Genomic DNA, 23,768 nt, shown 5'->3' on the forward strand with positions numbered 1-23,768 from the left:
CAAAAACAACAACAACAAAAAAGAAAAAGGTGGAGGAGAAGTGACTCAAAAAGAATCACTTCCTACTAGATGACCGATGCCCAGCTAGCCCCTGAGCTGGTAACTTGGATCACACCACCCACCCTCCCTGCCAGTATTATCAGTTTTACTTCTGAACATAAGGTACAGAATATCCCTTCAGTAATTTTAAGTTAGTTGTCCAAGCTGCATCCCCTCACAGCCTCTTGCCTACCCCCAACCTACTTGCTAGTGGAACAAAGTGAAAAAGAGAATGCCTTGATATTGTGCAAGCATTGTTCAGAAACAGCTAAAATCATGAATGTGTACAAACCCTGTTTTGGTCACAAAACCAAAACACAACACCAAGCGATCTATTATGAAGATAATTAACTCTATCATCTCAGCCAAACTGAGACTGCTATGCTGTCTGACACCCTTCTTGTAGCAATCAGTGATTAGAGATAACTACCATCTCAAGAGAAGGAAAAGGAGGGAAGAGGGAAAAGGAAAGAGGAAGACAAGAGAAGAAAAAATGAACAAAAGGAAAAAAGGAGAAAAAATAAAAAAGGGAAAGGGGGAAAAGGGGTGTCCTGGTTTCAGCCAGGGTAGAGTTAATTTTCTGCACAGAAGTTAGTGTGAGGCTGTGGTTTGGACTTGGGATGAGAAAATGCTGATAACGTGCTGATGTTTTGGGTTGTTGCTGAGCATTCAAGGACAGTTCAGCTTCTTGTGCTGGCCTGCCAGCAAGCAAGCTGGGGGTGCACGGGGAGCTGGGAGGGGACACAGCCGGGACAGCTGATCCAGACTGGCCAAAGAGATATTCCATACCATATGACATCATGCTCAGTATATAAAGCTGGGACGAAGAAGAAGGAAGGGGTGGAGGGACACTCAGAGTTATGGTGTCTGTCTTCCCAAACCATTACGCGTGACGGAGCCCTGCTTCCCTGGAGATGGCTGAACACCTGCCTGCCCGTTGGGAGTGGTGAATGGATTCCCTGTTTTGCTATGCTTGTGTGCGTGGCTTTTGCTTTACTTATTAAACTGTCGTTATCACAAACCATGAGTTGCCTCACTTTTACTCTTCTGATTCTCTCCCCCATCCCACCATGGGGGAGTGAGCGAGCGGCTGCATGGTGCTTAGTTGCTGGCTGGGGCTAAACCACAACAAGGGGAAAAGGGAAAAGGGGAAAGGGAAAAGGGGAAGGGGAAAAAGAAAAAAGAAAAAAGAAAAAAGAAAAAGGAAACAGGGAAAAGGGAAAGGGAACAGGAAAGGGAACGGGAAAGGGAAAAGGAAAGGGAAAAGGAAAGAGAAAAGGGAAAGGAAAAGGGAAAGGGAAAGGGAAAGGGAAAGGAAAAGGAAAAGGAAAAGGAAAAGGAAAAGGAAAAGGAAAAGGAAAAGGAAAAGGAAAAGGAAAAGGAAAGGAAAAGGAAAAGGAAAAGGAAAAGGAAAAGGAAAAGGAAAAGGAAAAGGAAAAGGAAAAGGAAAAGGAAAAGGAAAAGGAAAAGGAAAAGGAAAAGGAAAAGGAAAAGGAAAAGGAAAAGGAAAAGGAAAAGGAAAAGGAAAAGGAAAAGGAAAAGGAAAAGGAAAAGGAAAAGGAAAACTTCTTCAGTATTCCATAGTCAGAGATACAACAAGCAGCTAGAAATGTTAAAAATACTGTAGGAGATGTTTAAATTGCCATGAAATAACTAACCCATTCCATAGATTGTTCCACATTCACATAATTTAAGAAGTTTCTTTATGAAAGCATTTAATGGTCTTTATAGAAAATTAGGGTAACAAGTTCATTACAGTAATGTGGAAAGATCTGCTGTTAGTGTTCGTAACTTGCACTTTTTTGCTCCGAGACTAATTTCTGTCTTCGACTTCTCTGCTGAATTCATGCACATAATTTATTTTTCTTTGCCTAGTTTTTCTACCTCCAGTTTTATTCCTGCTTTGTGTCTGTCTTGGTTACTTAAAACCACAATCCTCTAAACACACTGTTTAACTCTGATACCATGAGCACTCCTGCTGATTTCAAGTCTATTTCGGATAAACCCTTTTGACTGTCAATACTTCATAATACTGCTTATTTTTTATCCTGAGTATCTTCAGCATATTGCATAACGAGACTTTTCCTTTTTCTATTTCTGCCATAGAAATAAAAATGGTGTTTGTTACACTATAATGAAACTTGGTTATGTCACTATAGCAAGTATCAACTGGGAACAGTGGGGAGAACTTATGAAGGTGCACTGAAAAGTGGAGACTGAATCTGGAAATGTGAAGAAGACCCACACTACAATTTAACAGTGATAGCTGAGGTATGTGAACAAAGAAAGACAATGGTATGAGACTAATAATGAAAAGGTGAACTATAGACTTAGGTTATGATCATGATCATATGAAAGAATGGTCCTATTTGTATTTCTAGAAAATTCTTATTACTGGGTCCATGATATTGTTTTTGGTGTTTGATAGTTTCAGTGCTGTTGTAAGCAGCTTAAGTGGTTTATTTGCTAACTATAGTTGTTAACTTTACAAGTTCAATTTGTACTGTGCCACATTCTCAGTACTGAAACATTACAGGTAAAAATCTACTAAAATTAAAGTGTTGAGTATTTTACTTGTCTTTTCACAGATTAAATGTCATTAATCCACAGGCAGTCATGGAAAGATGGGTTTCTTGGATGATAGTTTCTGCACATTTCTAAAAGTTATTAGAAAAGAAGGTGAGTGTTTCTGAGTAGTGCATAGTTTGTCTGTTGAGACCCATTGTCTATATAGAACTGATTCAAGCTCTTTTCAGTACATCACTGGACAAGGTGATGTACTATAAACTATAAAGGAGCTAGAAAATTAATTTATTATATATCTTTTTCATGTATATCTTTTTCAGGCCTCTATAAAGTTTTTTTATAGGAAGAAGTTAATGTAACAGCATCCCTACTCATGTGTCCCACCTGGAGAGGTTTGGTAACCGGAAAGACCACCTCCACAGTCAAAGTTCAGATCTTCAGTGGCACATAAAAGCTAAAACCTACTGAAGAATCTGGGCATAACTCACCCTTCCTTTGACCACCATATTTATCTGGTCCTACACACTCTCCATGAAGAAAGCAAGTTATTGACCTATTCTGGTCAAAAGTAGTTTCTAACTAAAAATTCAAGAAAAACTTTATTTTAAGTAATCTTACACTAACCAAGACAGTCATGGGCAAATAATAAGCCACAGTGTAAGCAAACTGGGTAAACACAGTATGCTGTTATATGCATAAATCTGCATCAAACTTGATATTGCTGCTTCTGTCAGATCCCACCTTACTGCTTTAAACATCTGCCTTTTTAAATCTAAAATTTTTTATCTCCCTACCTGAAAGGATGATGATCAAAAGCACTATCCTTTACTTATCTTGTTGTCCTACAGATTTTTACTTTATTTTGTCCAAAAGCTAGTTCCAAAAAATATTGATATTCCAAAGAAATTTATGTCCCTCACAGCTGTTGTTAAATAGGAATTGGTCATAAACTTTTAGACTATTCTTTCTCTATATTATTCCAGATTAGTGCCAGTCATTCACTAAAAAGTTATTGATTACTTATAGTGTTTCTTTGTTGGTGATGGAATTGTCTTTTATTTATTTATTTGCTTACTGTTGCTTTAAAGAAGAAAGAGATGTGTTCATATGTCGCAAAACATTACTACTCCTCATATGTATTTGTCATATAACTAACCTTGGGAGAGGCAAGAAAGACAGAGACATTCCCCAAAACTATTTTGAAGTGAAGAATGCCTTGTAGTTTCAACTTAGTGTCACCTTTCTTGAAGATGCTCTCATCATTTATTGCCACGTGGTAGCTACACAGGATCTTGTTCCTGACTGAGGGCATCTGGAATGTGATTTTAAGGGGAGAAAATACAAAAAACAATTCCTCATTATCTCTGGGAAGATTTCAAGATTAGGAGAGTTTGTCTAGACTGCACAGAACACACTTAAGTAGATGACCACTTAACACCATATGACCAGGTTTATACCTGGTGTATAAACACTGCAGCAGCCAGGTCTATCAAACTCAAAAAAAAAAAAACCATATGGTCTCAACATTCCTTTCTGTAGAGACACATATATCACAGGAATGATGATATGGCAATTGGTTTTCTGAAAAAAGAATTTTTTCTTCTTTTTTCCTAGGCAGATATTTTCCATAATGTTCTTTTAGGTGCTGTTTTTGCCTTTCTTAGTGTTAAGTGTATTCTTTTCCCTTATAATGAAATATAAAAAATCATTTCCTCTCCTTACTTATCCAGATCTGTCATATTTTTTCATTATTTATTTTAAAGAAAATATAATCCATAATATCTATGAAAATAGTATCTATACTATGATCATAGTATCTATGAAAACAGAGTTTATCTTCTGTGCTACTGATTGACATATTTAAAACTAATACCACATTAGAGATGCTGCCAGCAACTTCCTCATCCCAGAAGCAGAAAATAGCCTATCACAGATTAAATCAAAGTTAAACAGTAACTAACTGCCAGCAAATCTGTTCCTGTCATAACCCTTCCAATAACTGTTTGAAAAAATAGATACATAATTGTTTTTTAAAATTGAAACCAGAAAGAAACTGAGAACTGTTTGCTTAAACACCTTAAATTATGTACTAGTTAACCTGTGAAAAGGCATGATGATTTTACTGTTGCCCTTGCTTTCTTTGCTTACTCTTTTCTTCTTGGTGTTGCTCTTTCTGTAAACATACTTGTAAGTTTTTTTTAAGAATAGTCTGCAATGTCACAAAACAATAAAACGCCTGTGTCCTACTATATACTACATATTGCATAGACTAATAAGGGCCCAAGCATTATAATACAAGTTTATTGCAAGTATAAATTCAGCTAAGGAAACATCACAAGCAAACTGCTACAGTTATTTCCATTTTTAAGAGGAATATATTTCAAGATACATCTTCTATAACTTGACATTTTGGAGACAACTTTGATTCTCCGTGTTTTTCTTTTACATGTTTTCTATGAGATTTCTAACTATTTTGTTACTTGTTTGTCTGCTGCACATTTTCTTCAACATGTTGCCACTCACTTTGGGTCACCAAAGTCATAGAATCATAGAATCATGGAAGAGTTTGGGTTGGAAGGGACTGTCATGGTTTAAGCCCAGCCAGCAACTAAGCACCACGCAGCTGCTCACTCACTCTCCCATGGTAGGATGGGGGAGAGGATCAAAAGAGTAAAAGCGAGAAAACTCAAGGTTTGAGATAAAGACGGTTTAATAGATAGAGCAAAAACCACACACACAATCAGAGTGAAACAGGGAATTCATTCACCACTCCCCATTGGCAGGCAGGTGTTCAGCCATCTCCAGGGAAGCAGGGCTCACACATAATGTTTTCTTGGGAATACAGACACCATAACTCCCAATGTTCCTCCACCTCTTCCTCCATCTTTGTCCCAGCTTTATATACTGAGCGTGACATCATATGGTATGGAACATGTCTTTGGCTAGCCCGGGTCAGCTGTCCTGACTGTGTCCCCTCCCAGCTTCCCGTGCATTCCAAGCCTTCTTGCAGCATGAAAAACCAAGCAGTCCTTGACTACTTAGCAACAACTGAAAACGTCAGCATGTTATCAACATTTTCTCATCCCAAAACATTTTCTCATCCCAAATCCAAACCATAGCCTCATACTACCTTCTGTGAAGAAAATTAACTCTATCCTGGCTGAAACCAGGACAACAATGTCAAACAACATGCTGGTATCTTTACCAGCCCAGTAAGAAGATGTCCAGGCTAGCCAAGTACATCCAAACTGGATTTACCCAGTTAAATCATTACTGTGAGTAAAGAACAGCATTACTGTTTCCTTATAGCTTGTCAGTTGGGCTACCCTTAATTTCTAGTTCCTGTTCTGTAAGTGCTGACTCAGGATCACCATAGTGAACTATAGTGCAAATCTGGCTGCTGTTATGCTGAAAGGTTGACATAATAATGCATCTATGTTTTATGTTTATTAATAGAATACATTATGACTATTTCAGTAGACTTGATTTGTAGAAGAGCTTAATAAATGTTAGGACCTTTGCTATCCATTCACAACCATAGAGAAATTGTGTGTAGTGGGAGGGAATTGCATGTCTTAATAAATAACCTTATAAAACTTACAAGTCAGCATTTGCTGTAGTGGCTAAAATAAAATCTTGATATTGTAGTGCTGCAGTGTTGTAAGGTCAACTGCATTCTTTCCAACATGGAGCTAAAATTAGAGCATTGGTTTTATATTAGCAGAATAGCTGAGCAGTCTATGGATAAGTTTAAGGCATTTTACAGTCTACTGGCTGCAGTACATACTGGAGGCAGAGTTTATTTGAGAACTGGCATGTTGTTTTTCTGAAGCTTTCCATTTAATGGGTGGCAGATCACATTGCAATGCATCGGTTATGACACTTCATCATCTTGCATTGCGATATGTCAGCATATGGTAGAAAGCTGCATTTCATCACATGAATTGTTATAATTTATCCTGAAACATAGCATGAAGGAAATCTTACTGGCAGATCACTTACACATTAAGTGCTAGTATTTTATCTGTAATCAAACAGTAAGACAAGAACAGACAGTACCATGGTTCATCAAGTAGTATAATTATATCTGAATAGCCAGACACACCTCTGGAATCAATGAAGTATTTCCCTTTTCTTTCCTTGACTTTCATTTATGACTATGAGTATCAAAAGTGACAGCTGATGGCACAAGTATTTCTGTTAATATTTTTTATAGTATTAATATAATTAGTAGCATCATTCATGATAACCAGGCATAGCATGCAGAAATGACATGCCTGTCATTAAGCAACACTAATGCAGAAGCAAAAAAACCCCTGGAGAACACCCTTGTCAAAGGTGGCTGAAAGTGGTTGCTTAAATCTATGTCTGTATGCAGGTTTCTGTAACAGAATCCTTTACAATATGTTAGTGATAAATATTGTAAACAGCTTCACCATGATTCAAGTATATTTCATGACTGCTGTAGTTCCTGACATCAGTGTCATTTATATTTATTTATGTATACACATACTATAAAATAAATTACGTATGTAACATTCACATGCCTTTCTGTGTTGGTTTGGTAATCATCTGTAATTACCAGTACCAGCTGAACAATAGATTTTTCTATTCTTCATCAGGTAATTGAGTAATTATCTCACAGGTGATCCAGTTTAAGTTAATCAAATTACTTGGGAGAGAAAGTAGTGACAAATCCCTGGTAAACATAAGGGTAACAACACAATGCAGTCAGTCACACATAAGTATCTGATTAATACTATTTTTAGAAGCCCTACTAATTGCTTGTATTATTAGACCACGTGGGTTATGTTGGAAATCCTTAGTAATTATGAGTCTCTCTGGTTAGGAGCTCAGGAACCGAGCATACACAAAAGACAAAGAATGAAAGAAAAAAAGAAACAAAAAAATAAAAAAGAAAGACTAGGAGTACTCTCCCTATTTTACAAACCTGTGCCCGCACTCACAAGTTATATATGTGGTAAAGAGAGGAGTTCACCTTAGGTTTTCTGAACACTGCACACAAAAATACTCTTTCTTGTACTGCGTGAGAAGATTACATGTCTTTAGGCAGCCAGTTTACATCCAGTTTAAGCTGGCACCAACAGAATATCATTAACAGTGGGTAATTCCTTAGTCGGCTATGTTGAAAGACTTGATCCTTTGTAGGTAGATGTCCACAAAACAAAAGCATCGTTATTATTTCCATTTGAGACTCATTTTTTGTTGGTGAGGCTCTAGGCCAGGATGTGGCTGAACTCTGTTGTTTTTCTCTGAAAAGAAATTACTAAGTTATCCTGAAGGGGCGGTGGGGTGGTGATCCTCACTGCTGCTGAGTAAGTTGCACCTCTCCTGCTGCAGCCCACTGAAGTGTTGAGCTAATGCTTTCTGTCAGCTCTGAAACCACTGGAAAGAAAATGTTTTACAAATAATGTTCTGACACCTAATGGCATTTAAAATGATGTTAACTGGCACTCATGCATGATGAAACTATGGAAAGTTAACCTTCCCTGCAAAGTTTTGCAGAGTTGAGTTCTACCATCTTTTGACATAAAGTGTGAAAACATGAGGCATGAAATGTTTAGTTAAAAATGGATATTGTCAATGTATATATAATTAACAACATCTTGTAGATTAATGACTGCTCATGCACCTTTTGTTTTTTGGCAGCTATCAACAAAACATGGCAACAGTTTTGAAAGAAAGCATGCATTGTGTATGCTTTGAGAAATGTCACTAGTCCTGAAGTATAAAGCAAACCAATAAATCTAAGCTGCACAGGTCATTTAGATTTTTGTTAGATTGCAGACTGAGAGATTTTTTTTTTTCAAAGTTTTAGGAAAAAATAGCTGTTGATTTCCCCTCTGTCCAAGCATTCTGGTCTTTGCAGTCCTAGAAAAGCCAGTTGCATGATACCTATTTACACATGAGGATTGGTTTACAGTTGGATTTGATGATCTTAAAGATCTTTTGCAACCTTAATGATTCTGTGATTCTATGATTCTGTGATTCTATCAGTGAGCCAGAAAAAAAATCACCAAAAACCCCCATATTATGCCTCAAAGTTTCTCCCACTGGGATCCTAAAAGCTGGTCAACTGCAGGTGACTGTATAACAGGCAGGAAAAATTTAACCACTCTGTCAAGACTCTCAGGAGGCAGATGTCACTTTACCTTTGCAGCCATGGCAAGAGATAATTAAACATGCTAGTAAAGACTTAGGGGTCAATCTATGCCAATTTTATTTGTTGTCCAAAATTATTTGTTCTTACTCAGTGTCTACAAATGGAGAACAATGAAACAGGCAAATCACAGGTATGACATACTACTACACTGTTCCTATATTGTTGCAAGGTCATGGCTTTTCTCAGTGGGATGTAGACTCACACATGTTTCATGAAAATGTGTTATTCCTAAGGCAAATGATATCCTAGAAAAGATTCTAGAAGAAGAAGTTGCATGTTTGTATAAATATTTGAAAATATTATTATGCTGTTATTACACATACCCCAGGCTGAGGTCTTGTCTGCCTCACAAAGTAACCAACATGAAGTAAAAGAAACGTCAAGTGTGAATGGTAGAGCTCCAGAGAACTATAGTCTACTATATGATATAGTGCCAACAATTCAATAAAAGAGAAGGTAAGGGGAAGTATCAAAAGAACAAGAATTGACTAAGGACACCCCTTGATCCAAGTTACTATTGTTTAAGATCTTGGAGTGCAGTATCAGCATCTGTTACAGGCTTTGTTTTTTGAGCTGTGTCCATGGAGATGCTTGAGGTTGTAGACATCCCTGTTTTGCTACAGAATGCATTTCTGGGGAAGGAATAAATTCAAGGACTCACTTGTATCTGGGATGCTAGGCATTTTGGGGAGAATGAATGTCACTGAGTCATTGCAGCCATTGGATTGCAGTATTGCAAGTGAAAACAGCTTTCACTCACTTTACTACTATTGATGTAAAGACATATCATGTACTTAATCATTGTGCCATTAAGACATGAAATTATAAGTGGTGTAAAAATTTCTATGGGGAAAACAAAGAAACCCTTATCATGTCTATAAAATGTGACCTTACTACTGGAGACAGGTTTCTCATGTTGCCTAACACATGTACATCCACAGAGCTGAAAGAACCAGTCCTGGTAAATATAGACGTATTTTGGTTTTTATTCAAAAACAAAAAAAGACAATGCTTCTGCTTTCCTAAACTCCTCACACAATTTCACAGACTGTTTTCTTCTTCACTTCATATTCTCAATTTCTGTGAAGTGTGGTAAACACTTGTGGCATTCTTCCCTTGAGCTTAGCTATGAATAACAACAAGGAGAATCAGATCTAGTGCTCCTAAGAAACAGTTGTGGAATGTATGACCTCCCTCTGTGGCCATTTATGTCAGTCAGAACAATTCCCCTCATTTCCATGGGAGGAAATTTGTGTTTATGATTAGGAAATGCAAGTACTGTACCAAAGAAGATTCAGAGTAAAATGAATGTAGGGTGGTTTTATTTCAGATTCCATTACCTTGGCTAAAATATTTATAGAAAAAATAAAAATAAAGTAAAAAAACTAACCAACCAACCAACCAACCCTGACCTCGGTACCAGGGAAGATCACAGAGCAGTTCATCTTGAGGGTGCTCACAGGACGTGTGAAGGACAACCAAGGGATCAGGCCCAGCCAGCATGGGTTCATGAAAGTCACATACTGCTTGACCAACCTGATCTCTTTCTATGACCAGGTGACCGGCCTAGTGGATGAGGGAAAGGCTGTGTCTGTTGTCTACCTGGACTTTACTAAAGCCTTTGACACCATCTCCTGCAGCATCCTCCTCGAGAAACTATCAGCTTGGAACAAAACCCTCTCATCTGTAAACTTCCTTTTAAGCAATAAGCATACTTAGTGGAAACTGTACTACTTTGGAACATTTCTGACTGAAAAAGGGGAATATAGAAGAATGGAGTTGAGCAGCTGAAACTCAGATATCAAGTTAACTCAGATGTAACTCAGTATCTGAGTAACTCAAATTTGGCGAACTTCTTTTCAGAACAATAATGTAAAAGCCTGCAACATCATTACTTCTGAAGCAACTTTGTTCCTTACTGAAATTAAGCTAATTTAAAATACAAAATGTTAGTTCTCCCAGTGTAATCAAAAGGCTCATCCTGATGTTTCTTGCTTGATCCATGATTCACTGGCACAGGTTTAACAGACAGCAGTTCCATAATCTCATAGTTGTGAGTGAAGATTAGTTGTATGAAGGTTTAGAAAATAAAAAATTACAAAATCAGGTTTTAAAATAATTTTTCAAAGTGTTGCTTACAACAACTCTCACAGAAAGCATGTAATTACCCTACTAGATACCATAAAAACACACAACATAATTTTAAAATTTAATAGCACCAACATCTGGGAAAATCAAATCTATGTAATAGTAGCACTTGCTGTATGACTTTTGTAATTTATCAGCTGCACATTTCTAATGCTTTATTAAGTTCTGGTCTTTATCTGTTTTTAATTGACACACCTGGACTTGTACAGAAATAAAAATATATATTAAAAAGAAAGGGATGTTAAAACATACTTCCAAATACTTAACAATTTTTCATATCTGTGCAATGAGTACTCCCACAGGAATACTTTCATAAAATGTAAGAAAAGTTTAATTGAAATAGAAGTGTATGAAATTTAAAACAGAGATCAGAGGTTTGGAATTCAGTAGATGGCTGCAATTAGATTTCTTGAGAAAAAAAAGACAGTAGCGATTAAAATACACTGATAGCAAGACGTCAGTCCACTCCTTGATGTGTAATAGTATCTTATTCTATCAGTAATTGCAGTGGCTTCAGTGGAGCTGATGGTGGAATGAGATATAGTTAGCTATGCAAACAGTGACTTACACTTTGGAACTATATAGCTTGCAATTTTTGGCAATATTTCTGTGGCATAGTGACCAAGATCTTGTGAGCTGAACTGTGTGCTGATTTTTTCTCCCCCAGAGGTCTAGTTCATTTGAAAATTACATGAACTATGAACACCTTTCTTAACAATGAATACATCCTGGTTTCTGAATCAGAGACTTCAAGCCACTGTCTACCTTCAGGTGCTTTTTTTTCTTAAGATCTGTAGGACTTCCAAAAATTCTCCTGAAGGCAGAACAGGGACCTTTATGCAAATGAGTCTTTGTCCTAGATCATATCAATTTCCATTCTAATTTATGTAAATTAGACACCCATGGCTATATCGGTGAAAACTCAAACCAAACATCTAATTTCCTTATTGTATATTTTTTTTTTTTTTTTTTCTTTCAGGAGTGGTTGTATGTTTTACTGCCTAATACACAGGCCTGGATAAGCATAGCTCTAATCTCATGTCTCATCCAGCCATTATTTATTTTTAGCCAGGACTCCCACTGATATGTGACTACCAAGGATTTTTCATTATTTTGATTGTAGGAACAACATTTACTTTCAACTTTTTCAAGTTGAAAACCAAACCAGAACATATAATTTAAGACATGCTCATTTTCTGGAGAACTGCAGGACTCAAATATAATGTGATTCTGTCCTAAAAGTAATGGGATCAAAGAACCCTGCAATATGCACAGAAGCACTCTAAGACTACTATGTCTAGAAAAAGCCATAGAACCAGAAGGTTAATATCAGTACAATTAATTAAAATATCCTTCCCATCAGTCTGTGATCTACACCAAAAAATGCTAAGGAATAATCAAGCTGCTGACAGAATAAACATGCTCAGAAATAGAGGGAAAAACTGTTACACCTCTGAGCTATTCCCTGTAACTAAAACTGCAGTTTGTTGTTTAGGCACAAGACGGTAAAGCAACATTAACAGCCACTGGAAAAAAGGGGCCAAGGGCAATAAACACCATTTACAAGTATTATGTGCTCAGTAAATTTTCCCAGGACAGAATTGTATTTCAGTCCTCTTGGGCCTATTTCATGGAATTTGAGTTGGTTATTTAGTTTTTATAGGTCTCAAAGAGGCTATCAAAGAAATATTTGAAAACCAAAGTTTTGAATCAAAGACCAAAGGCAGGTTTATACTAATTTCATTGTATTATATTTTACTTCTTTTTCAAATACTTTAAAATGTTTATTCAGCAGTTATAAAAAAACCCTAAAGCATATTTTGATGTTGAGAATTTTAAAGGAAGAGATATTCTAATTATGATAGAAAATATTCATCTTAAAGAGACTAGCTTGTTCTGAACAAATACATGGATGTATACATTGTAAATAATACAAATTTCAGTTCTCAAAGCAAAGACTTAGTGTATGAGTTTTTAAAGTAGATGCTTTTAAACCATTGTGGTTAAACAAGTTTTCTTAAATCAAACATGCAGCCCATTAAATTAACCTCTTACAAATACTTTCATAAAACATCTTACCGCCCATGTAGCTGAAATGCTATCACAGCAGTTAGTAAAGTACTATGATATTACAGTTTCCAGGTAAATGGATCACTGAAGAAATGGTAACCATGCAGAGAGAACAGAATGCTTTCCATGAGTTTATCCTGACGCATCAGCACGGGAGAGAATATTTTTTTAATGTTTAATTTTTACTGATTGTAAATTGGGTTTTGTCAGGGATTCTCAAGAGATTTAGAATCTCGGGATTAGTGAGACGTCTCGGGAATCTACTATCACATAGAAAAACACCTGTTATCAGTCTAGTTTTCATTTGACTGACACACTGACTTTGAGAATATCTACATGGCTGAACAGTTTGCAGGTTTGATATCCACCTTTATGTAGTCAGATTTAGGTTGTAAGATCATTTGGAAATTGTACAGGAAAGTTTTTTTTTTTCAGAAAAGAATTCTGAAAGTTGAGAAAGAAAAATATTCTCTTTCTCAGCCTTAACATTTCTAATGTTTTAACAAATTCAGTAGACTTGTGCTTTAGTCAAACACTTTAATAGTGGTTTACAGTCTTAAAAATGAAGTATATTAAACAAAATTGAATATATAAATATTTATGCTTATCTTAGTTGCCTGTTATTAATAATTTATAACCTCAGAAGATACAAATAATGAATGAAACCATTAATTATTTATTAACAGTACCCTACAGATGAGAGGCTAACAGAAATGTTTGAAACAAGCCAGAGTGTATCTTAATGTAAGTGCAAAACCATAGAAATCATACTCCTGGGTGTTACTGCTTCAGAGATTGTAGTTTTATTTCATTACAGTATATGCAGCAAATATAAACACTATTTCTTAATTATTAACACCTACATTTTTCCCTATTGATGACTGACAGAAGATAGAAACCGAGCCTGAATTTTGAGAACTGCAGACTGATTACTCCCTCCTGACCAGTCCTAAGACAGTTCTAATTTGTATCAATGCAGACCTCAATATTTCCAGTAATTATGACCTGAATTAACATTTTACAAAAGCATGTGCCAAAATCTACTGACTTTGATGGTGATTGGTGCAAAATGTGGAATTTACAAACCATTAAGAAATCATTAGACGTCATGCCCTGCAATTAAGAAGAAGTCAAGCAATAATAAAATCCAATTACTGTATGTCTGAGTTTAAAATTTTCATCTCATAGTGAGAAAAAAGAATACAAAGTCAAGGGTAATAAGATAACAGGGCTGAGCTTGGGAAGCCTTTGGGCAATAAAAAAGTGTAAAGCATAAGAAGGAAATGCATAACAGCAGTCCTCTGTCTCTGCTGGCATATAATTTCTTATCTTCTTTAACAATTTTAAGATATTAATAAATTTCCTGATAGATTTAATTCTCAGTGGCCATTGTGAGGCATAAACTGAAATGAAATCCAATGCAGTAAATTTGTAACTTGTAAAAAATCCCAAATCTTTTTGCCTAGTCAACCACAACAGATTTTTTTTTCACTTTTAATTTTTTTCCTCACTGAAGGGAAAGATTGCTGCTTAGAAAAAGATTTAAACTTTAGCCCCCACATATTAAGCAGAATTAATGATCTATTTGCTTAGATGCCATATATTACTTCTAGTTTATCCATCCACTGAGTAAACGATAGGAACTACTTGGTCACGATGATAGATTTGAATGCAGGCCAGGACATCAGTCAGTGCTGGCAACTGATTAGTTGTTTGTGTCTTTGACATGCTCTTCCATCTCACTGACTGAAAGCTTGCTGATTGCTCTTACTTCTCTCCACATTCATTGCCCTCCACTGCCACTATATTATATGGTTAATGCTGATGGTGGAAATCCTCCTTGACAGCTAACAGTGAATTTCTCCCATTTCCTTATCATTACATACACGTTATTCCATGTTCCTTTAGGGACTAGAATTTCTAAGTGAGGTCATCCATGCCATTAGATACACAGAGGGCTGGCACAGTAAGGCTGGGACCTGCTGATGAGAAAGGTTTTGTGTATGAGGAAAACAAAAAGAGGTTGCATAATGGAATGATGTGTGTCTGATTGCTCACAAATTAACACCTTGTTGCTGAACAAGAACAGATTATAAGTAAGGAGGGAAAATTTCCTAGAACCATGCAGTTGGATGGTTATGCAGCAGGGTAGCTGTACAAGATGTGAAAGGCACAATGGGAAATTCAGTTTCCTCTTACAGCCAAAGGCACAATGCTGGAATCGTGGTTGAGATTTTCTAATCTGCTCAGGGGACTTAGTTGATCTTAGCAACTTACAGTATTTAAAAAATCTCAACCTTTGACAGTAATAGACTATGTTTAGCAGATAACTTCAGCATCACTGCATTATTATTATCCTTGCTTTTCTGCAACAGATGGAGAAAATGTATTAGCTGAAGTATTTGAGAAAGTACAGAAAATATGAATGTTGACTTTCTTGACATCCAACGTTGTCTGGCATATGTTTGACATTTGTGATTAAACGTCAGGAGGACTGGAACACTAGTAATAAAGATCAGTGACGATTTAAGAAGTTCTAAAATGCATATTGAGGACCGGACAACAGCAACATGCTCTGAAGAGTCTTTTACTGCTTGCAATAAGAAGTACAAAGTGTATATTTAGACATATCTTAGGCAATAATAAATGTTTGGAGAAAGTTTTGTGGGAATTTTTTTTTGTTTGGTTTTGGGTTTGGTTTTTCTTTTTTTTTGTTTTGCTTTGCTTTTTCCTTAAGATAATCTTTCCAAGTAGGACTCGGGTACAAAACACTGAATACTGTTTTGTATATGAAACAGTAGATGATAATGTTGAATAAATTATAGGAACGAAACAGGGATACATTTGCAAGTGGTTGAGTACCTATGTAAAACCAACTACAAAAAAAAGAAATAAACTTCACTCTCAGCTGCAGATGTCAATTCTCTGAATAAAAAAAAAAACGTTCTGTTTATGAAAGGCGAAAATTAAAGGGGAAAATGGAGGGAAGACCACCCGATATGTGTAAAATTATGCAAATCAGTGCATGAGCTTAAGATGTGCTTATGCACATGCAAATAAGTGCATAAATACATCTATTCTAGGATTCTGTGAGTACTCAGGATAACTAAGAAATAATTTAATGCAGGATCACTACCAGATCTACTAACTGATTCTCGTTTTCACTGGGGAATAGGTACACACAGAAAATATAGACATGATTAAGGATTGTTCTTATTCCAGGCACATACAGAAAAACAAGCCTAATCCTCAATCTGCTTTTGTAGACATACCCCACCTCATGCTCTGTCTTTCCTTGGTTATATTCTGGTTGCCCTACTGGGTATAGTGGAAAGGAGGATCTCTGCAAATGGAAAACTCTTTGATAGTGATTTCTGATTTGCCACAGTTCTGTTTAATATATTAGATCATTGAAGGCTATGTAATTCCAAGAAGATTTTCTAGCTAGCTGATGGATTTATACAGACACTTAGTATGATGAGATGGTTGAACAGTCATTTGCTCTGGTTCATGCAAGCTCTGACAAAGGGTCAGTAAAATAAACTGTGTGACTACCAGAGCTTGTAATATCAGATCCCATTTGGTAAAGAAACAAAACAATAAAAACTGACAAGATCAGCTGCAGCAAAGTGAATTATGGTCAGAAAAACAATAGCTCTTGTCCTGGTGTCCACTTTTGCATAGCATTAAATAAACACAGATAACAGTCCATGCTATTCATATTTGCTGTGCTTTATTACTCAACAGCAATCTAGGAATTTAAACTGTGCATTAACTATTCTTTTGTAAGATTTACATTTAAAGAAATCATGGTGATGGTTTTATACTGACATTATTTTCCATACACATTGTATATTTCTGATCTCCATCAACCCTTTTAGCTATGCTGAAAGGCCAGGAAATCCTTGAATTCTGCAGCTTGAGTTGCTACACCAACCTTGAATTGCTACACCAACCTTGAATTTTCTGCAGCTGTTACATATTTTGCACACTTCCTGTGGACACTTGAATCCATTCAAGCTCAGGTTTCAGCCTCTGTGAAGACTCCAGTGACATTTTTGAATGGGAAAAAAATGTAAATCAAACAGCTGTTTCATATTCCATTCCACGCCAGCAGCAAAGACTGATGTCTGCTTTCCCTGCTTTGATGCTCAGTTCTGACATTCTTTATAGTAGTCCTGCATGAACCTTTGAAAGCAGTTTTTGAAGCTGGGGGAGATATGTTCACATGTCTAACTGGGACGGCTTAATATAATAATTTACTGAAAGCAGAATTTATTAACCGTTTTTGCATTAATTAAGAATTACCTAAGACATTAAAATATATGCCATATATTACTTTTTATATTACAATACATGGCACTGCATTGTACTACACTGAACTTGCATGTCTAAGATTCACTATTCCAGCTGTTGTGCAAAAAAGACAAGATGGAACAAAAGGGAAAGGGCCAGCATACCTGTTCTTTAAATTACAGGGCAGCCACATTATAATTCTTTACAAATAATTGTTATTACAATTTGATTAACAAATATTTTATCTTTTTCTGTAAAAACAAGAAACTATATTTTCTCTGAATCAATAGCTAGCATACAAAGAGTCTGGGTACCTATATCTCTTGCATGGAAATTCCTTAAAATACCAAAGGTACATTTATCTCTATCTGGAATGTGAGTATATCTGTGAAATAAAGTAATTACCAGAGCTATTTTGCAGTACATTGTATGTAATTTTACTGTTATTTGTTGACTAATGTTTGCAGCTTGATAATAACAGTGTCTCTACATACTTATCTGAGTAAGTAAAACAGTTCTACATCCTCTTTGTGTCTAACTTCGATTAAATTATCCTTCTTCTCTATTCTGTCTTATTTAAAGGGGTATTTATGACCTTAAATTTGGATTCCATGTTGGATGAAACTGAAATTATATTAATCATATTTACTGTCTTATTTAAAGCCTGGCTTAGATTTTAAAAGTATTAGAATGAAAGACAAAAAGTGTGTCTTCCTTTCAACAACACCTCATGGATCTGTTTTTTAATAGTTTATACTTATTAACCTATTTTTATGGAGTGTTGAATGTCATATTATCAAGCTGCTTTGGTGATAGTACTTCACACAATCAGGTTAATACTCAACTGTTTTTACGGAGCATTGCAAAGGATCAGATACTGTAAAAAGATATTTAGAATGGAAATTTTTCAAGAAATGGTACACCTTTTTATTATTTTTGTACTCTGTGTGGAACAATCAGAAAGCCTCTTATTATTATAAGAAAACAAAAGTAATGTATAGTTACTGTTGAAAAAGAAAAGTCATGCAATAATTGTAAAGTTTTTATACAAAAGATTACTCTAAATTTGGAGAGCTATAACTTTCACTAGTTAGATTTCAAGCCAAAGTTTTGTTATTAACTTTGGGTCTAAAAACAACTGTGAGAAATCTTTTTTAGTTCATCTATAAAAGAAAAAGATTTGAGAATTATGTTGAGTCTGTATTTCCACCTTGTATTCCTCGTTGGTCTCAACCACTAAAAATAGAATGGAGAAAGGGCAAAAAAAAAAAGATATCTTCTGCACAGTACAAAGAACAATATCCAAAGCTTTGTTCAAAAGCATCACAATGACAATTTTCTTTAAAAGAAGCAGTACAGGGATCCTATATAGTTGTCCTGGTTTCAGCCAGGGTAGAGTTAATTTTCTTCATAGAAGCTAGCGTGAGGCTATGTTTTGGATTTGGGATGAGAAAATATTGATAATGTGCTGATGTTTTGGGTTGTTGCTGAGCCGTCAAGGACAGTCCAGCATCTCGTGCTGGCCTGCAGCGAGCAGACTGGGGGTGCATGGGGAGCTGGGAGGGGACACAGACAGGACAGCTGACCCAGGCTGGCCAAAGGGGTATTCCCTACCATATAACATCATGTTCAGTATATAAAGCTGGGACAAAGAAGAAGGAAGGGGCGGAGGGACGTTCGGAGTTATGGCGTCTGTCTTCCCAAGAAACCATTACGCGTGACGGAGCCCTGCTTCCCTGGAGATGGCTCAACTCCTGCCTGCCCATGGGGAGTGGTGAATGAATTCTTTGTCTTGCTTTGCTTGCGTGCACGGTCTTTTGCTTTACTTATTAAACTGTCTTTATCTCAAACCATGAGTTTCCTCACTTTTACTCTTCCAATTCTCTCCCCCGTCCCACCGTGGGGGAGTGAGTGAGCGGCTGCGTGGTGCGTAGTTGCTGGCTGGGGCTAAACCACGACAATAGTATCAACATCTGACAAGGTAATGAACGATATGCTCTCTCTCTGGGAAGGCTGGCTGCAGATCCAGTTTTACTTTGTACTGAATTTAAGGAAACTGACATATATTTCAATAGTGTCTACCTCTTTCAGTTTATGCTTTGGCTAAAACTGTTTTTCAAGCCCTGACAGAGATCATATGTCTTTGGAAATTGATTATTGCTGGGGTAGAGATACAAGCATTGAAAAGCAATGAACCAGATACCACTCCTGTAAAAATCACTAGGAATGTTGTCTCTGAGTTCACTGAAATTAACATCACCCACCAAGAACAGTCATACGTGCCAATGAACCCGCAAACTGGATTACACCATAAGATATCCTTTTAAACAGATGCAGTAGCTGAAACTCCCTACATGCTAATTTACAACTGTAATGAATGTGTCAGACAGTGCTTGTCAGAAAGCAGCATAGCCAGCAGTGTTGTTGTAAATTTTATATAGTATGTTATAGCTATTTTGTGTGAATGACAGATCTCTTGTTTAATGTTCCTGTGAATGGAAGAAACATTTACAGTGTGAAATTCCTTTCTAAAAGTTAACCAGCATCACAATGAGCTACAAAAAACGCGGGTAGAAGTTTACTTCTCCATAGTGTAACCAGTAAGTTTATTTAATTATTGTATGCAGTGCAAGTGAAGAACCATGGGAAATTTGCCCCTGTGTGTTTATTCAAGCCAACAGCCTTGCCATTTTCTCTTTCAGTCTCTAATGTAAGTCAACCAGACTGAAACACAGAAAACCTATTTATTGGCTTTGATCTTCAGCTATGTATTGGAATGCTTATCAAGAGGAAACATATAATTTTCAATGGAATTACCTCTCTGAGTAAAGTTTATTTTTCTAAGGCATCTCATTCTAGCTGTACCCTATGTCATTTTCCTCACCTGGAACAAATCACAGGCAACTACACCACTTGCCTCCATCCTCCTTCAAACACAGAGATACTTCATTTGCCCTTGGTCTAAGACATATTGTCAATCAAACAGATTGCAATGCCTAAACTGATCTTTTTCTAAATGCTCCTGCTTGTCAGATATCCAGCTGCGCTGATGTCAGAATTGTCAGGAAGTGTCCATAACAAAAAGATTATGTTTCAGAAACATCTTTGTGTGCAAACTAACTGCATTACACAAAGAAGCACAAAATAGGTGTCTAAATTCTCTCCATCTGTCTCCCCTGTAATGTATTAATTTTTAAAATACAGTTTTCTCCTGTATTGTTAAAATCATTAAAATTTCTGTTATCATTAGTAATAGCAAAATGGGTCAAAATTAAGTTGGTTTTTTTTTTCAGAAATATGCTCATCAGAAATAATTTCTCTTACAAAGATAATACAATCAAAATTTGACAATAAAACACTTCTAAAAGGAAGATGATTAATTAACAAGGAGAATATCGGGAAGCAAAAAATTATTTGGATAAAATACATCCTCTCAAGGGCACATGCTAGTGATTTTGAGGAGTTTTGTACAACTAAAGTCTTTGCATCTCCTTCACTTGTGAAAGAACTGATGGCATGTGTCATTTGATGGTGGGATTTGAATATGGTAGGGGACATGCTATGGTTGATAGTTTTAGGAGCAGCACACTAATTGCCATATAGAAGATCAGCATGAGAAAAATTAGAAAAAAAGAGTATAAAGGTTTTTTTTATTTATATAGCAGAAGAGATTAGAGAAACAGAAAAATGAAACAAGTCAGAGTAAGCTGTGAAATGCCTGGACCAAATAAGTAAGTGTCAAAAGGGTAAGCACATACAATGTTCAGAGAAAGGCATTCAAGGCACAAACAAAATGATGAATTTTGCTCCCCTTTTAATAGCATGGAAAATATTTATCAATGGCTATTCAGTGTTGAAATGAGATCAAAAGTTAATAAAATATCTAATTTCATAGGACAACTTGATATTATTGAGTACAGTCATTGCTCCCTGATCTGGATCAGAGCCATGATTAGCTCTTACCACACTGATAAGTGCAGAGCCTGCTGATACTCAAGCTTAAGGTCAGGTCTCCATGCAGATTAGCCATACACAAATCATCTCATCACAAAGTGCACAGGGAGCACACCTGAAATTGAGAGCAATTAATACTGCTGAAAAGTAAGCTACAAAATTCAAAGAAATCTGGGGAGAAATGATAGGATTAACAGAACGTAAAAGTCTATGACTTCTGCTGACTCAAAAACCTCTGTGCACTTCTAAATGCCATTTAATGGAAAGGATAAAACAGGCTAATTCAGTTCCTGGTAAAGCTGTCTTCCATGTACTGCCAGCTTTTGGAACTGCTATGTCAGAACTATTGTTTTGCAATAGCTAAAATACAAACATTTGAAATAAGGTTTTAAAACTATGAAATTCTTTGAGAAATCAATTGGATTGGTGATGAGTAATTTATCTGAATTTTACAGATGTGGCAATTATTTTCATTCATGCTTCCATAAAGAGGTCAATTTTGCTCTAGAGCAATTGTCTCTTGTGAACATAAATACTGATCCTCAAGCTGAATAGTCCCAGGTTCAGATAAATCCAACTTATGTTACAGAGTTTTCTGTGTGAAGAGGTGACTGATATCCATGTTAAACATAGTATTATATATAACCAGATCCATGCATATTTCTCAAAGTACAAGTTCTGTATTCAGTGCGTAAGTGCAAGCTCACTCTGTGTTCTGGAGTCATGAAATTGCTGAAAATGCTTTTTCTTTTGCATGCTCCCATAGGAAGATAATGCTGCTTCTAACCATAACCATGGATTCACAGAGTAACAGGTTGGAAGGAATCTCCAGTGATCACCTTATCCAACCCTTTGTTGAAAGCACGTTTAATTGGATATAATTGCTCTAGGCCTTGTGCCTCTGAGTCTTGAATACCTCCAGCAACGTAGATCTCACAACCTCTATGGGTCCTAGTTCCTATATTTGATTAGTCTCATGGTAAAGTGCTTTCCTCTCATCTCATTGGAATATCTCAGGATCAGATGTCTGCCCATTGTCTTTTGTCCTATCATGATGCAGTTGTAATTGGAGACTAGTTCTATCTTCTCTGGGTTCTCCAACCAGCTAGTTGTAGACATGTATAAGGTCTCCCAGAAGCCAAGCTCCCTCAGACTTTATGGGTCTGGGCCCTGAGGGCATTAACAAACTTTATTGGCCCTGAGCAGCCTCATCTGGGGTTTCTGACACACCTGTCAATGGGCCCAGTACCCCCATTTCAGCTCAGCTCAGGGCCATGAGGCCCTGCCACAGCTACAACTATATGAGTACAGGTCTCCAGCAATGCCTCTGGCCCTACCTCCTCAGGTCCTGACTGGTGTCTATGGGCTGTCCATTGACCAGACTCAGCTCTAGTTTTGCCTGGGACTGTCAGTAGTGCCATGTTTTGTTGTGTTTTAGGATTTGTGTGTTTGTTTGTTTCCTTGTTTTTTTAAAGTTCCAAGATTTTGGTCTACCAGTCCAAAGATACAATTTCTTTGCTACAGCTTGATTATGTTTTTTCCCTAATACTGCCATAAATATTATTTTGTTATACTTTCAGTCCTCAGTCTATCTTTCTATTTTTCTTTCTGAGATTTATCCTGCTCTCAGCCTGCCTGCTCTCCTACAAGCCAATGCCAAGAACAACTTTTATCTTGTACCTGTAGCTTATGCTGCCTGGAAGTGCAGCTTATACTAGACTGTATGTAGCCTAAATATAACTGACTATACTTAAGCAGTTGTCAAATATATTTAGAAATATAAAAAATATGCTTGCAGGTATTAAGCCTAATTGATACCTACTGGTATCCATGAGGCAATCAGATACCTGCTGAGACTAGGCTTGGAAGGTTGCTGTGGCTCATGTGGGATTGGTGATAGCAGCTCACTGCACCTCTATTGTACATAAGATAATAGCATTTAATATCACCCTGAAGGAATACAAATGCAGCTGGCAACTTTCCTTCCTGTGGCTGAGATATTTCACATGATTTTAAGTGTTAATTAGTAAATGTCAGCTGTAAATTGCTCCAATGTTTTAAACATTGTGAAGTTAGCTGTGAATGACATCCTTTACTACCTGAAATTACTTCAGTAGATTTATGACTTGTGCCTAAGAATTTAAACCACTGTTTCATCACTTAAGAGGCTCTCAGCTTCTTATGTAGTTCCAGAGAAGACTTTTTTCCAGTATTTATATTATAGCAAAAGAGGCAGAAATGAAAATACACCTTATGATACACATTTATGAAATTCATCTGAAACTCAATAGATTCCTGTTTAAGAACTGAAAGTTAATTGGTTTATCCTAGGAAGCTGTTCATTGGATAATAGTGTTCAAAATTCAAACAGTAAGCAAGAAAGGACTCCCAGCCTATAGGGTGAGTGTACAAGACTGATGGCCTCATCTTTGCCACTTCTCAAATGTGCATTCACCTCACTCTTGTACTTTCTCAAAACTGCTGATAGAGTATCTTAGATTAATAGGCAGGAGAGGTGAGAAGTCAGTGTAGTAGTGGGAAGAATAGGGTG

The sequence above is a fragment of the Phaethon aethereus genome (genome assembly GCF_964289735.1).
Source record: "Phaethon aethereus genome assembly, chromosome: Z".
NCBI classification, from domain to species: domain Eukaryota; kingdom Metazoa; phylum Chordata; class Aves; order Phaethontiformes; family Phaethontidae; genus Phaethon; species Phaethon aethereus.